A 13,443-nucleotide genomic window follows, 5' to 3' on the forward strand; every position below is an offset into this window, starting at 1 on the left:
AAAGATCCATAGAATACTTCAAGCTCAACCATGAACTACTTCAAGAAACACAAGCTGAAGCTTTTGGAATGGCCATTACTTGATGGCCATTAACTCCCAGACTTGAACATGATTGAAAATCTGTGGTTAGATCTTAAATGTTTGTGGAAGATAGCCTAACTTTATATATTTAGGCTATATCTCAGAACTTGAAGAGATCTGTAAAGAAGAGTGTGTGAGTGGGTGAAAATTCCTAAATCAAGAATAGAAAGACTCTTTGCTAGCTACAAGAAGTGTTTGAAAGCTGTGATATCTGCTAAAGGGTGGTTACTAAGTACTGACTTAGTAGGGTTCCCAAACTTTTGCCCATGCCACAACTAGTGGTTTTGGGTTTTTTTTTTGGTTTTTTTTTAAGTGCATGAAATAAAAAATTGACTGTGTATTAACATTTGCAGAAAGGCATGTTTTAATGCATGTTTGATGCAGGAATTCCAGTCACTTCTTTTCCTTTAAAAAAATCTAAATATTCAATTTGCTCAGGGGTGCCAAAACTCATAGAACTGTATATCACATGACATCCATTCAGTAGATGCTTTTGTGAGTGGTCAACGCACAGTGCAGGGTGTGATAATTGCCTAGAGGCAGTAAGGAGCAGTTCCCTTCACTGCCTTGTAGGCTACATAGTATCGGATTCTTGAACAAGATGAAGCCACAGCAGGGAACCAGTATCAACTGAGAATAGGAGTCTGGAGTCTATCTTTTAAGATGTAAGCCAAATCAGAGTCTACCTTTGTGTAAGCAGCTTCTGGTCAGGGTTCCCTAATCTCCCTGCTTGTCAGTGTGTCCTTTCTGTCTCTAATGCTTTTTGCCCACTCTAATCTAATTTCTGCCGCTAATGCCTTTTTCTTGGAGATGGTGTGCTGACAAGGTGCATTGTGATAATGATTCATGCACACAACTAAATGGTATCTCTCAAACATCCCCGACTTGGGGATGGAGAGCTCTCCTGATAAGATTTGCTAGCCAGCTTCCCTGGTGATAATGGGTTTAATGTAGGATGTGAGTACTTGTTTACAGTTGGCTGTTACACTGCAGTCATGTCGGGAGTGTAGTGAGACCTCATAGTTCCCTTTCAACACTGAATGTACCCTGTAATTCAACAATTTAATTCCGTTAGATGTAGTGTAATACATAGATTATGTCAGACAGATCACTGTCAGCATGCCTGTACTCCTGTGATTGTCTCTCCACCCAGAACACCATGCTGTTTGATGTGTGCTGAATAATTCAATTTTGATACGTGTTTTCCGGTGCATTTCTTGCTCTGAAATTCATGTCTGAGGGCCAGCACAAAGGGACAGCAGATGTCTGAAACATCAAAACCTCTTAGTTTAATCTTTTTCTCATGTCAGGCTGCAGCAGCAGCTTTTCCTAAAGTATATAAACCAAAATGTAGGATGAGACCTTAACTCTTTCTGGAATTGATTAAGAGAGCTTTTCGCCAATAACTACAAGGTAAAAAGCAACTTAAAGTCCATTAACTCTCAAAGGCAAGTTAACGGAGGAACAATTGCAGTGGCATTATTATTTTCACAGTTTGCTGTGCTACAACATTATGGAAAGCCAAAGAAGTGCATTTTTTCTGTTTTTGTATTTTCACAGGACTGCATCCTAATGCTTTCCATTAATGAAACACATTTCTTATACTGTGTCATTATTTGATCACCATTGTAATGCCACAATTTCAAGGACATTTTTGGCTAATGGAGTTGTAATGAGAGAATAAGATTAGTGTTTTACAAAAGAATGCAAAGTGTGGATGGTGTTATTTACAATAGAAAAGATTTAATACTGTTAACTGACAGCAAGTTTGTCACATTCTGCAGCCAAAACATTAAAACCAGTTACCGGTTATGGTGTACACACACACACACACACACACACACATATATATATAGTTCTGTTGAAATTATGGGCACCCCCGAATTTTAAGCACAGAGGTTGGAATATTTTCAGAAATAAATGCAAATTATCCAATTTTTATATAAATCAGAATATTTTAATAAAATGTCCAAAGTTACTGAACAACAACAACATAAAAATACAGTCATAAAATGTACGCTTGACAGAATTACCCTTTTGAGGAATTTAAATTAGTTCCTCAAATGATAAAAAAAACAAATAAGACTCACCTGTGCTTAACTTCCAGTGTTCACATGACTCTAATTAACCACTGAATGATGGTTTTACTGCGTAAAAAGAGGCTGATTTTTTACAGTTTCTTTTTCACAATGGCTAAGACAAGAGAGCTTTCTAAGAGCATCAGAAATGCTATTATCAAAAAACTTAACAATTCCAAAGACAAATGTTTGTAAAAACTTTCATAGATAAGCCACAGTCTTTCTAGGATAACATTCTATGGACAGATGAAACCAAAGTAGAGCTCTTTGAGAATGCAGCGCTTCAGTTGGTTTATGGGCGACAAATTGAAGCCCATATGGAAAACAACACCCTACCTACAGTAAAACACAGTGGAGGTTCTATCATGCAGTGGGGCTGCTTTGCGGCCCCAGGTGCTGGAGGTATGGAACATATCAAAGGAATGTTGAAATCAGTAGATTACCAAGGCATTTGGGAGCGAATGTGTTACACAGTGTCATAAAACTAGGTTTGAGGTGAAGATCTTGGGTCTTTCAGCAAGAGAGCAACCTAAAGCACACATCCAGCAGCATAAAAGAGTGGTTGAAAAGGAAAAGATATACAGTTATAAACTTGCCAGCAATGAGTCCTGACCTAAATCCCACTGAAAACCTTAGGAGAGTGAAATCTGCCATTGAAAAAAGGACTTCAGGCAACCTGTGATTGAATGCATAGCAATGGAAGAGTGGCAGAAACTACCAGCAGACAGGTGCAAGAAGCGTGTAGATGGCTACATTTAAGCTAGTTCAGATCGAGAATTCATATCAACACGTGTTCCAACTGTCTACTCCTTACAAAACAAAAGCCTTCCCCAGCTGTGTTCAAATTAGCAGCAGAATGGTAGATGTTCTCAAACAATTTCTCTCATTTTCAGGTTTCGGGCCTTGTTTCTGAGCTTCAAGCTCTAATCAAAGAAGAAACTGAAGTGAAGTAATTAATCTACAGAGAAAATCTTACTTTACCTCATTGTCAGAAATGTAAAATCTGATTTAGAGCAGAGGTATTTTCATTGGTCAATGACAGTGGGCTATCATATTCTTGTCTGTGTCTGTCTTTGTCACATCTTATTTGGTGACACCAAAATATTAGTACACCGTAAAAACACATTTAAGGCACAAAGTTAAATTAATTATAATTCAAAGGGAGATTATATAAATTTTGAAAAGTGAAATAATACATTCATTCAAATGAAAAGTTTAATTCATAAGCAATTGTACACCATTGTTCAGTGCATTGAGGACTCTAGAGTGGTGTTAGGACTCTAGAGTGGTGTTAGCAGGCATTATGGTGTGGACAGGCAGAAAGTGGATAGCCCAGGAAGGCCTGGAGGTAGTAGAGTCTCAGATGAGACACAGGGCTTTGATGGCCGCGGTGGCAACTGAACAAGCAGGGTTGGGAACCATCCTACAACCTCGCTATTATAAGGACCATGGTAAGGTCCTCTAATAGCAATCAACCCTGGTTGGGTTGCCCGAGCAGGGGACTATGATGTTGAAAGACCTGAAATACCCGATGACCTCAGGAATATCATGTATCCCAGTGCATTTGAGTATATATCTTTGAATCATTATTTAATTATTAACTTATTCACAGATTTGTTTGCATACTTATCTATCTATCTTCTATCTTTCAATTATATATTATTCATCTCATCATTCATGACCAAGGATTCCCTAGAATGGGGTGACACCTGCCCTGGTGGCTGAGGCGGGTTTCATTGATTGGACTAGTATGGAACAGCATCGTGACAGAGGGCCTGTTCAGTCCCCTTTTCAAGACCAAAGTTGCTCCTGAAACCCAAATGAACGGGTCCCCTCCCATAGGGATGGAGGCTGTTCTAGAGGAGATCTAACCTGCAAGCAACCTCCTAAGGGCTTGCGGACAGCCTAAAACAGGAGAATGCAAAGAAAGCAAAGATGGGGAGATAGAAAAGAGGGAAACAAAAGCAAACAAATAAAAACAAAACAAAAACAAACAAAAAAACCCCTAAAATAAATAAATAATTACAAAATAGATAGCCAAATGAATAAATAAGTAAATAAAACAAAACTCTGGCCTAACCCAGCTGTCCTGACCAGTCCAGGTGTGAAACAAACACCTCTTCAACTCCAGGTCCTAACTTCTGCATTTCATATAAGAAAATCTAAATGTATCTAGTAAATTTTGGTAAAGGTACCTCTTTACTTACTTAAAGCAAGACTATATAACTTTTAAATATACAAAAAGCAAAGTTCTTTCATGAAAAAAAGTTAGATTTCCAAGCAAGAATACTAATGTACCAAATCCACTTCAACTGTCGTTTTGGCCACTAAATCCTAGTTTTACCAAAATGGATGGGTACAACTTCTTTCCAGATATGCCGACTCAGAGACACCATCATGTGTGTATCTCCAACCAACGAGGTATGAACAAAAGGTTCTGATGTAAAAGCAAAGACACCAATGACCTACTCCATAGCAGTGAGAGGTAGTACTTTGTCACCTCATAGTTTACGCCTGGTAAACTATGAGGCTATAAAAAAAATAAAAAATAAAATGAACAAAAAGGAAGATTACCACACAAACATGTTGAGGGCAATGGAAGAACCCCTACTATCGGGAGTGCTGAGTGTTATACGTAAGAAAAGAGTGAGATCGTCAGAGGGTCAGAAGGCCAAAAAAGAAAGTGACAAATGGAGGCGCAAGACGAGAATAACCCAACGTCCAACAAAAGAAGCAAAACAACAGCTGCTTTGCCAAACAGATTCGGAGATGGCATCTGCTATACTCGACCAGTAATGTAACTTCTGATTACTGGCCTTTACACATCATTGGTTACTATATTGAAGTGGCAGTTTGGTGTTGGAATTACATTCTCCTGCCATTACTGTTTGTGCCTTAAATTCAGTGTCCGACCCCTATAACACCAGTTGTATCATATTTGCTACATGAGTTTCTGAGACATCGACCTTATCAACATGATCAATACTTTCCTGAAAAACCTGTTGTATACAATCTGTTACGTCTTCTGCCCTCTAGTGGATTATCCGTGCACTGCAGGCAGTTGCAGGCCTTTGATAGCCATATCCAATGTATTGAAGCAACTTATAATTACTAAATATTTTGTACCTTATTTTATAGTACAATCGTGTTAAAAATGTATGTATCAGATATGAAACAGCAGGTATAAGGAAATTTATCTGTAAATCCCTCAATTGTCATTGTATTGCATTTCATGATGCAGTCTTCATTATGCCTGTATTATGATTTATTGACCACAGAAGCCCTAAGGACAACCAGAGTGACAGCTCAGTCCTCAGTCCTTGCTGGACCTATCAGCAGCAGAAAGAGGCAGAGCGGCTGACTTGGGTAGGTGAGCTGGGAAGGCTGGGGCCGGAGTCAGAGGCAGGTGGAACTGCAGGAGAGACGGAAAGCAGGATTAGCTCAGGGAACAACAGCAAAGACAAAAACAAAAGAAGATTTGAAAAACCTTAATAAAGAGTGGCTGGAAATGTAGCTTTACTGATTGTGGCAGAGACTACGATCTGACACTTTGAGAGTGGCAGAGCTGAGTATTTAAAGAGTCTTAATTACGAGGATAGGATTCAACTGGTAAAGCGCTACTGTGACTCCAGTGCACCTGCAGGCAATCACAACACATGCACACACACAGAGGGAGAAGGGAAGGCAGCCGCTCAGAGTGATAAAGGGTTCGGGAGAGGAAGAATTTAAGGTGTAGGGAATGGCAGTGGATTACCAGGTGTTGATATAATAGAACATTTCCAAAATGTCCCAAATGCAAGTTAAAATATTTGTTTCTAAACTAAACATTGTTGTTGTCAGTAGATTGCAATAAATCCTTGATGAATAAAAATATGATACAAAAAAATATGATTGGAGTTTTTGGGCCACAATTTGATGTGTCATGCTTCCCATCGCTCATTTTAGGACCGTGCATGCTAGAAAATAAACTAATGTTAGAATTTTATTCAGCGGAAGCATACGTAACACTAAGTTACACAAACGACCTCATAGCCTAGCATGACCGGGTTTATTTTTGTCATTATGTTACTAACAGTAACATTTATTGCCAGATGCATCCCAAATACTTTCTGTCATTTATCAGATCCTTCGATTAATTATATAATTCATTGGCACAGTTGCTTGTTAGCTCGTTATCTTGTCAATATGCAACCTGGCTTGTAGTAAAGTTCCAGACTACCAGCCCTCAGACAGTATTCATAACTTAGCTGGTCATCAACACAGCTAAGCTTCATATTACCACCAGACATCAGTGAGACTTTGAAACTTACCGCATTATCAACAGAGCTAGACTACATATTAACAGCCACTAGACTGTACTTTCTGGTGTGTGAAGATGATGTGTAACATTAGTGGAACATATTTACATATTGGGTAACTAACTATCTGGCTCTGTGGCTTGAGTTGTCCCCCCTGCCAAGGGAAGATCCTTCCCTGTTAGTAGTCATTCAGTCAGTGTAAAGCTAGCTCCTAGCAACTACATATTAGCACACAACTGCTGTGGGTTCAGGGGTTTTTGGTCATGTTAATCAGGCGCATGCTGACTTGACACGGGTGGACAACGTGATTACTGGTTTGTATTGCTCAGCAAAAGTTACGGTGTGCTACAACTTGCTGTAGGTTGGTTTGAAAAATCTTATTTTCAATCTGAGAAGTATCTCAGAGACCAGATAAACTCATGGAAGAGGATTCTTAAACCCTCAATCAAAAAACAAAGCAGGAAGATGGTAAACCATATCTCCAGAGCCAAGCTGAAAACCGCCCAAAAACTGGAGGTTTTGAAAATCTGAAGAATGCCTAGACTCATATACGTACCTAGCCATGGTATGGTCTTCCAAACAATGGTGGAAGGTGGAAGAAGCTGAATGGGGTATTCAAAAACAAGTAAAGAAATGCTTACACCTGGAACCATTCATTAATGACTGTTTGTGTTGTGCCAGTTATGTGGACGGTAGGCTAGGATTGATCAAGCCAGCAGCACACATCTATACTATTCAATTGGAAATAATTGAGAATGTACTCATCTGAAGGTGATTGTACAAATGTTGTCACCTTTTGTCCACCTCTGCTGGACCTGATCCTGAAGAATGATGCCATCAAGGATCACAGATCATCATCCTATGATCCTACCCTGAAGTGAAAGAAGTCAAGGTCAGTGGTTTCCTCAATGGGGTAAGAGCAAAGTGGCAAAAAAAGCACAAATATGTGCTTGAAAAGCCTGGTCTCAATAAAATCAAGAAACTTTCTGTGGTCATGCCTTTTACAAATAGCTATTGTTATTGTAATGAAATGAACAAATAAATAAATTTAGTTTGTTGATGGCTGTTGATGGAAAACATCCAGCCTTTGTCATGTCGGATTCATGAGAGGAGTCTGGGGTGATATTCTGTTAAACAAAAGTTAATATTCGAACAGTAATGACCTGTTTTCAGATTCAAATTTTACAGTCTATAAGTACAACAGACCATTTGAGGTAGCTTGCAGTGAGATCCAGCAGAGGACGGTCTAAAACATCACTATCAGCTTGACCTATTGACCTATGACGTTAGTGATGTTTAGTTGTTGTTCCATTAGGCCCACTACTGCAGAGAGCTGGGTTCAGTTTCCACCAACAGGACCTCTAGCCAGGCTGTCTTATTAAATTATACGTAATAGTTTTTATGTAATATGTTCAAAATATTTGTGACATTTTAAAAAAGGTTTTTACAATATAACTTTTCACCATATGGCGTTATTAGATTATATGCAGTGATTGCATCAGTTTCTACAAGATGTGTATGTTGATACAGTGATGTGTTTATCCTCTGTCACACTCCTACATATACAGTATTCACATGTATAAATGTGTTTATATGTAGTTCAAGCAGCTGAAATACTATACTATTCACCGTACAGATATATTAGAAACAGTAATGGTACTTCATGGACTCCTTAGGAGTTGTAATGAAATAGAAATGATTTTATGAATTTAATTATAAATTGAAATCAGAGAGCATGTTTGGCCACATTACACTTTATTTGTTTTATTAGTCCCCAGCTGTCTGCCTATACCTTCTCTGTATGTAATATTCATTCTGGCATAAAGACTTGATAAATGTGACTGACAGATATACTGTTCACCTATCTCCCATCAGAAAATTGAATCTAAATAAGATTCCTTTTTACCATGAGAGTCCCATTTGTATTGTGTATGATACACATGGGTAAATTGCACAGCAAAGGTTTTGTCACAGATGTAGCTCTTTAATTAAAAACCAGTGTTATGCTACTCTCTATCTCTGTGAGTTTCTCTTTTTACCAAGACTACCCTGTTACCCGACTGCTTCATCAGTTATTTCCTACCCACAGAAAAGAGGAAATTGCTGATAGGAGGGCTGTCCTTCTGCTTGGCTAAATCAAATTTGTTATGAAGGAGTGCAGATGGGATTTAAATGGCCAAGCTCTTATTACCTCACCGAGGACTTTGCCACCTAACATGGTCGTCAGGTGAAATGGTGTGGGGTTTATTTACTCTTTGTTAATTGATTTTACATTGATCCCAGTTAAAAAGTCTGATCTCCTTTTTAAGTAGGCCAAGGCCACAGTTTAACAAGCTGTTATTAGATTGCAATGGATTGTTATTCATTCACTGTATGAGGGTGTTCATGACCTTCTTTCCTTATTAGAGCCTGACTGATTTGGTGATTTCTTGTCTGACTTTAATGAACACATTAATGCTCCCCCCATGACCAATCCTTACTATTTTTGACACTATGCCCTTTCTTCTAGTATCACTCTCAGGAAAAATATATTTAGGCCTTCTAGCATTAAGGATATGAACAGTAAAATCATTATTTGCTATTTGCATTCTAAACAACACTTTTGTACTCTGGAATCTGTTATCAGTTTTTCAAGTACAAGAAACATGGGGGTATCTACTTCATCAAACAGGTGCACAAGTCTTAAGTAGCTGTGTAGGTGTCATCTGCATGTGCTTTAGAAAGGTTTGCTTCAATCCCTATTGCATGTAAATCTAAGGAAGCACCATGGACCAAGAGTGACTAAACATTCTGTTTGAGTTACTATTTAAGTGAAACTTCATCCCCAGCTCAGCGCCTTACTCCACTCACACCATAAATTTAAAAATGAAAAAAAAGTGGTCAAAGGGCAAAGAAGAGTGGAGGCATGTGGTCTGAATGTCTGAGGCAGGACTTGCACAGTGACTGCAGGGCACCTATGTTAGAGGGCCCCTTGGAGGTGGAGGTCTTTTTGTTTCCAGAATCCCCTTAAATGGGCATTTAAGGTGGAGCTTTCGGAGCCAAGCATTTAGTTAGAATAGTGAAAATGTTGATTGCAAATCTACATCGCAGTATGTTGCCATCGAGAGACCCGCTGCCATCTGTAATCATTGCCAAGCCATATAAGGGTCTGAAGGGAAAGAATTCAGTCCAGTGGTTCTTTTCACACCCATCAAAAGCACAGGTCTAGTGCACCAAAATTGAAAAATAATAACTAGAGGGTTAACGAAAAATAGTGTAAACTCCTGTGAATGATGAGTCTCAATCTGTATATATTTGAAAATGCATGCGGTTTCATAGACTCAAACTCAAGGATGGGTTCTGGGGGAGGTAGGGCGCCCACCTCTGATAAGAAGGTGTTAACATTCTTTTTTTAATATAAATTTCATGACGTAAAGAAGTCCATTAACTCATGTTGGAATCTTGTGAGTCAACACAGCTGCAATATTGGAATGGGGCAGCCATGTTTCCATTTGATGTATGTTTATGGATGCAGGAGGTCTATCCATAATTAAAATCATCATAAGTTGCTAAATTTTATACAGATTTTCAAGCAGTTTGGTTTGTTACAAAGGCCAGACGTATATTTATGATGCAGGGCGCTTGGTTCTCATACCTAAATACTTTTTCTTATCTATTGTAGATGGTAACAGTAATATTTGTATAATAAAGTAATTAAGATTAATTAAGTTTTTTTTTTTTTTTTGCTGCATATAAAATGGCTGCCATGCTGCATTTTTGTTTTTAATTTTGGAAATAAATGAAGACTAAATTCATTAAAAAATATACATAATTACAACAATCACTGTGTCAAAATATTAAGTAAGTTTCTGGCAGGCTTCATAGCGTTCTGGACTTTTACACATTGACAGCAAAACATTAGAGAGCTGCTTCTTTGGGAAAACTAAATCTAATTAGGCATATAATAGCTTTAGTTCCGTTAAACGGTGTTGCTTCTCTCCTACTACTGTAAATAACCATCATGCTGTGTGTGTGTGTGTGTAATAGACAGCCGGCCAGGTCAGTTAAAATGGCAGAAAAAAGAAAAACAGACATCCAATCATTTTTCACTGCACCAAAACGCCAAGTAGATAGAAAAACCCCAGTAATATCGAAGGCAATTTGATAACATTTTAAAACTAAAGGAAAAAAAAGTGTTTATGGAAATGTTTTATAATGGTGTCATTAGGCAAAGGCAACACAGAGAACAGAGCTGGGCACAGAGAAGCAGGGACAGTCAGACAGACGCATAGAGTCTCAGGTAAGTTTATCGAAAACATTTGAACATACTGGTACAGCCCTCAATTATCCAGTATCTACCGTATAATAGTTATAAGAATCTCTTCTACAGTACTTCTGGTGGCACCTTTGGTGTCCTCTTCAGGAATTGCTCTTGAGAATTTTTCTGTTTAATGCCCCCCGCCAAAACAGTGAAATGAAATATCCACGCTTGTTTAAGTTCTCGATTTTTTAATGGTCAGTTTTGATTGGAAAATCCTCCCAAATGTAATGAAATGAGACAAAAAGGGTGCAAACCACAGACATATTTTACTTTAGCTGAGAATAAATAAATACATGAATAAAATGCACTTGCCTGAGCCAAGAAGATATCATGGAGAAAAAAATGTGGTCTCGATTTAATAACTTGTGCTCTCATATTAGTAACTCTTGCTCTCTTTTTAATATTGTTTTTGGTGTGACACACTTGCTTTCAAGCTCTGTCTCTCACTCTCACACTGCCCAAACATAGCCACAAAGCCAGTCTTTATTAAAAATTATACAGTAGCTGTATAGGTTAACTAGCGGCCTTCACACACACAAGACAAGGTCTAATTGTAACGCTTTTTTTTGCATATTCCAACTCTGAAAAAGAGAAAAAATTTGTATGTGACATACACATATTCTCCAAAATCATTAAATATCTTTCATGTATGTAAGTTTAGCCTTTTTCACTGTGCCCTGCAATTTCAAGAGCAAACTTCGAAACAAAATTCAAAATTCGAGAACACAAATTAGTTAATAGAGAGCATGATTTTTTTTTCTTTTCTTTTTTTTTTTTTCTGCCCATGTCACCTCCCGGGCTCCGTAAAAAAGTACACTTTGCAAAGAAAATGAGACTAATCGTTGTAAGTGAACACAATACACAAACAGGGGACTGGAAGTTGTGGTTTTGATCTCAATGAAGTTGAACTTAAATGTAATATTTAATGAGTCAAGTCAATTTTTTATGTAGGAATTTTATTTATTTTGTATTTCTATATGTTATTTATATAGGTGTGGGGATCTATATTCTTGGACGGACAGACAAAATTGATAGACAGAAATGAAATAGTATAATTAAAGTACATTATGGAGAAAGAAAATAGCCATACTGCGCTTTGATAGGATATTTACATTTTTCATTTGGGCTTCATTATTTTTGTATGACATAAGATTTTTCCCTTATGTCATATTTCATGTCATATTTCATCTAGCCCCATCATCAGGTCAAAAATGTCAAAAATATAAGTCCTCCACTACATTAGTTTATCACCACTACTTTGTGTTTAGTGCTAATTATCAAAAGTTAGAATGCTACTATTGTAAACATTATCCCTATTAACCATGAGCATGTTAGCATCATCATTATGAGCCTATTATTATGCTGCTAGCATTAAGTTTCACAGAGGCACTAGTGTGGCTGTAGACTGTCCATACGTAATTTTATTTTATTTCCGGTCACATAAAAATTTATTTAATGACTCTTTTATAATAAAAAAAATAGGCCTACATATTCGGTAATGTTGTATTTTTCTGAATAGGTTGTGCTTAAATGTGGTCTCAGAAATAAGCCAACATTATTTATTATCTTAACTTGGTGATCTTAGACAAATATAACTACTGAACTGTACCTGTGACCTCTCTGTTATCTCTTAGAGTATCCCTGCAGGGCTCACTCCAACGAGCTTACTGCATAATGAGCTGCTATCTTACTCAGGTATTGAATACAGACAGATTGTGAGTACAAACTGAGTACAAACTTAATGAAACGTGCAGTGAATGTTCCCACTCTGCATATGTAGTGAATTCAGTACTAAGTCTTATTTTTACAAAGGGTTAGTGAGACAATGGTAACCACAATGCAAGACAACTCAAACGCACGACTCAGGACAGTGTTTAGGGTTCCACAAAAATCAAACAAAATCAACAAAAAACCAGGAACACTAACTCTAGGAGAAGGCTGGAATGCTTGTCACAACGAATGAAGACAAACTGGCACAGAGGGAAGGGAGCACAGAGACTAAATACACTAGGACAGGGGAGACAATTGGACACAGGTGACACAAATCAACCATGGCACGTTTGATGCGGGCAATCTGAAACGTAGGACTGATCCTCTAGGATCTGTGAAGCTTAAGGCAAACAGCCACAAGTTTGATGACCGAAGAGATCGGGGAAGGGCCCACGAATTGAGGGGCTAACCTCCGCGACTCGAGAGGAAGGTCCTGGGATGACAGCATAACCTTTTTCTTGTTTTGGAGGAGGGAGCAAGGATCCGCTGATGATCCACCTAGCTCTTATACCAGGCCGAGATTCTCAGGAGCCGTTTTCTGGTTCACTCGAAACAGGGCGGAAATGGCAGATGAGGGCCTGGGCTGATGTAACTCCAACTTTAGCCTCCAACTCAGGAAAAATGGGGACGTTGATAACCAAAGGCGTACTGGAAAGGAGAGAAACCAGAAGCAGAGTAGGGTAATGCGTTGTACACATACTCAGCCCAGATGAGATGTTTGCCCCAGGAGGATGGTTGTGAGGGGTGAGACAACAAAGACAGGTCTTCACCTTTTGATTCAATCCTTACAGTCTCTCCATTGGATTGGGGATGGTAGCTTGAGGAGAGAATGACAGTGGTCCAGAGCAGAGAACAGAACACCTTCCAGAAGTGGGAGATGAATTGACACCATGTGTCTTGGAAATCCATGCAGATG

The 13,443-nt window shown here is 38.4% G+C and overlaps 1 long non-coding RNA gene across 1 annotated transcript; it reads right to left on the reverse strand.

Moving 5' to 3' along the window:
* Positions 1-5,304: 5,304 nt before the first annotated feature.
* LOC120783440 lies at positions 5,305-12,722 on the reverse strand. Its single transcript, XR_005706335.1, has 4 exons — positions 12,684-12,722; positions 7,251-7,329; positions 7,014-7,059; positions 5,305-5,571 (listed from the first exon to the last, which is right to left on the reverse strand). It is a non-coding gene; the product is annotated as an uncharacterized LOC120783440 (long non-coding RNA).
* Positions 12,723-13,443: the final 721 nt, after the last annotated feature.

The sequence above is a fragment of the Xiphias gladius genome, chromosome 21 (genome assembly GCF_016859285.1).
Source record: "Xiphias gladius isolate SHS-SW01 ecotype Sanya breed wild chromosome 21, ASM1685928v1, whole genome shotgun sequence".
NCBI classification, from domain to species: Eukaryota; Metazoa; Chordata; class Actinopteri; order Istiophoriformes; family Xiphiidae; genus Xiphias; species Xiphias gladius.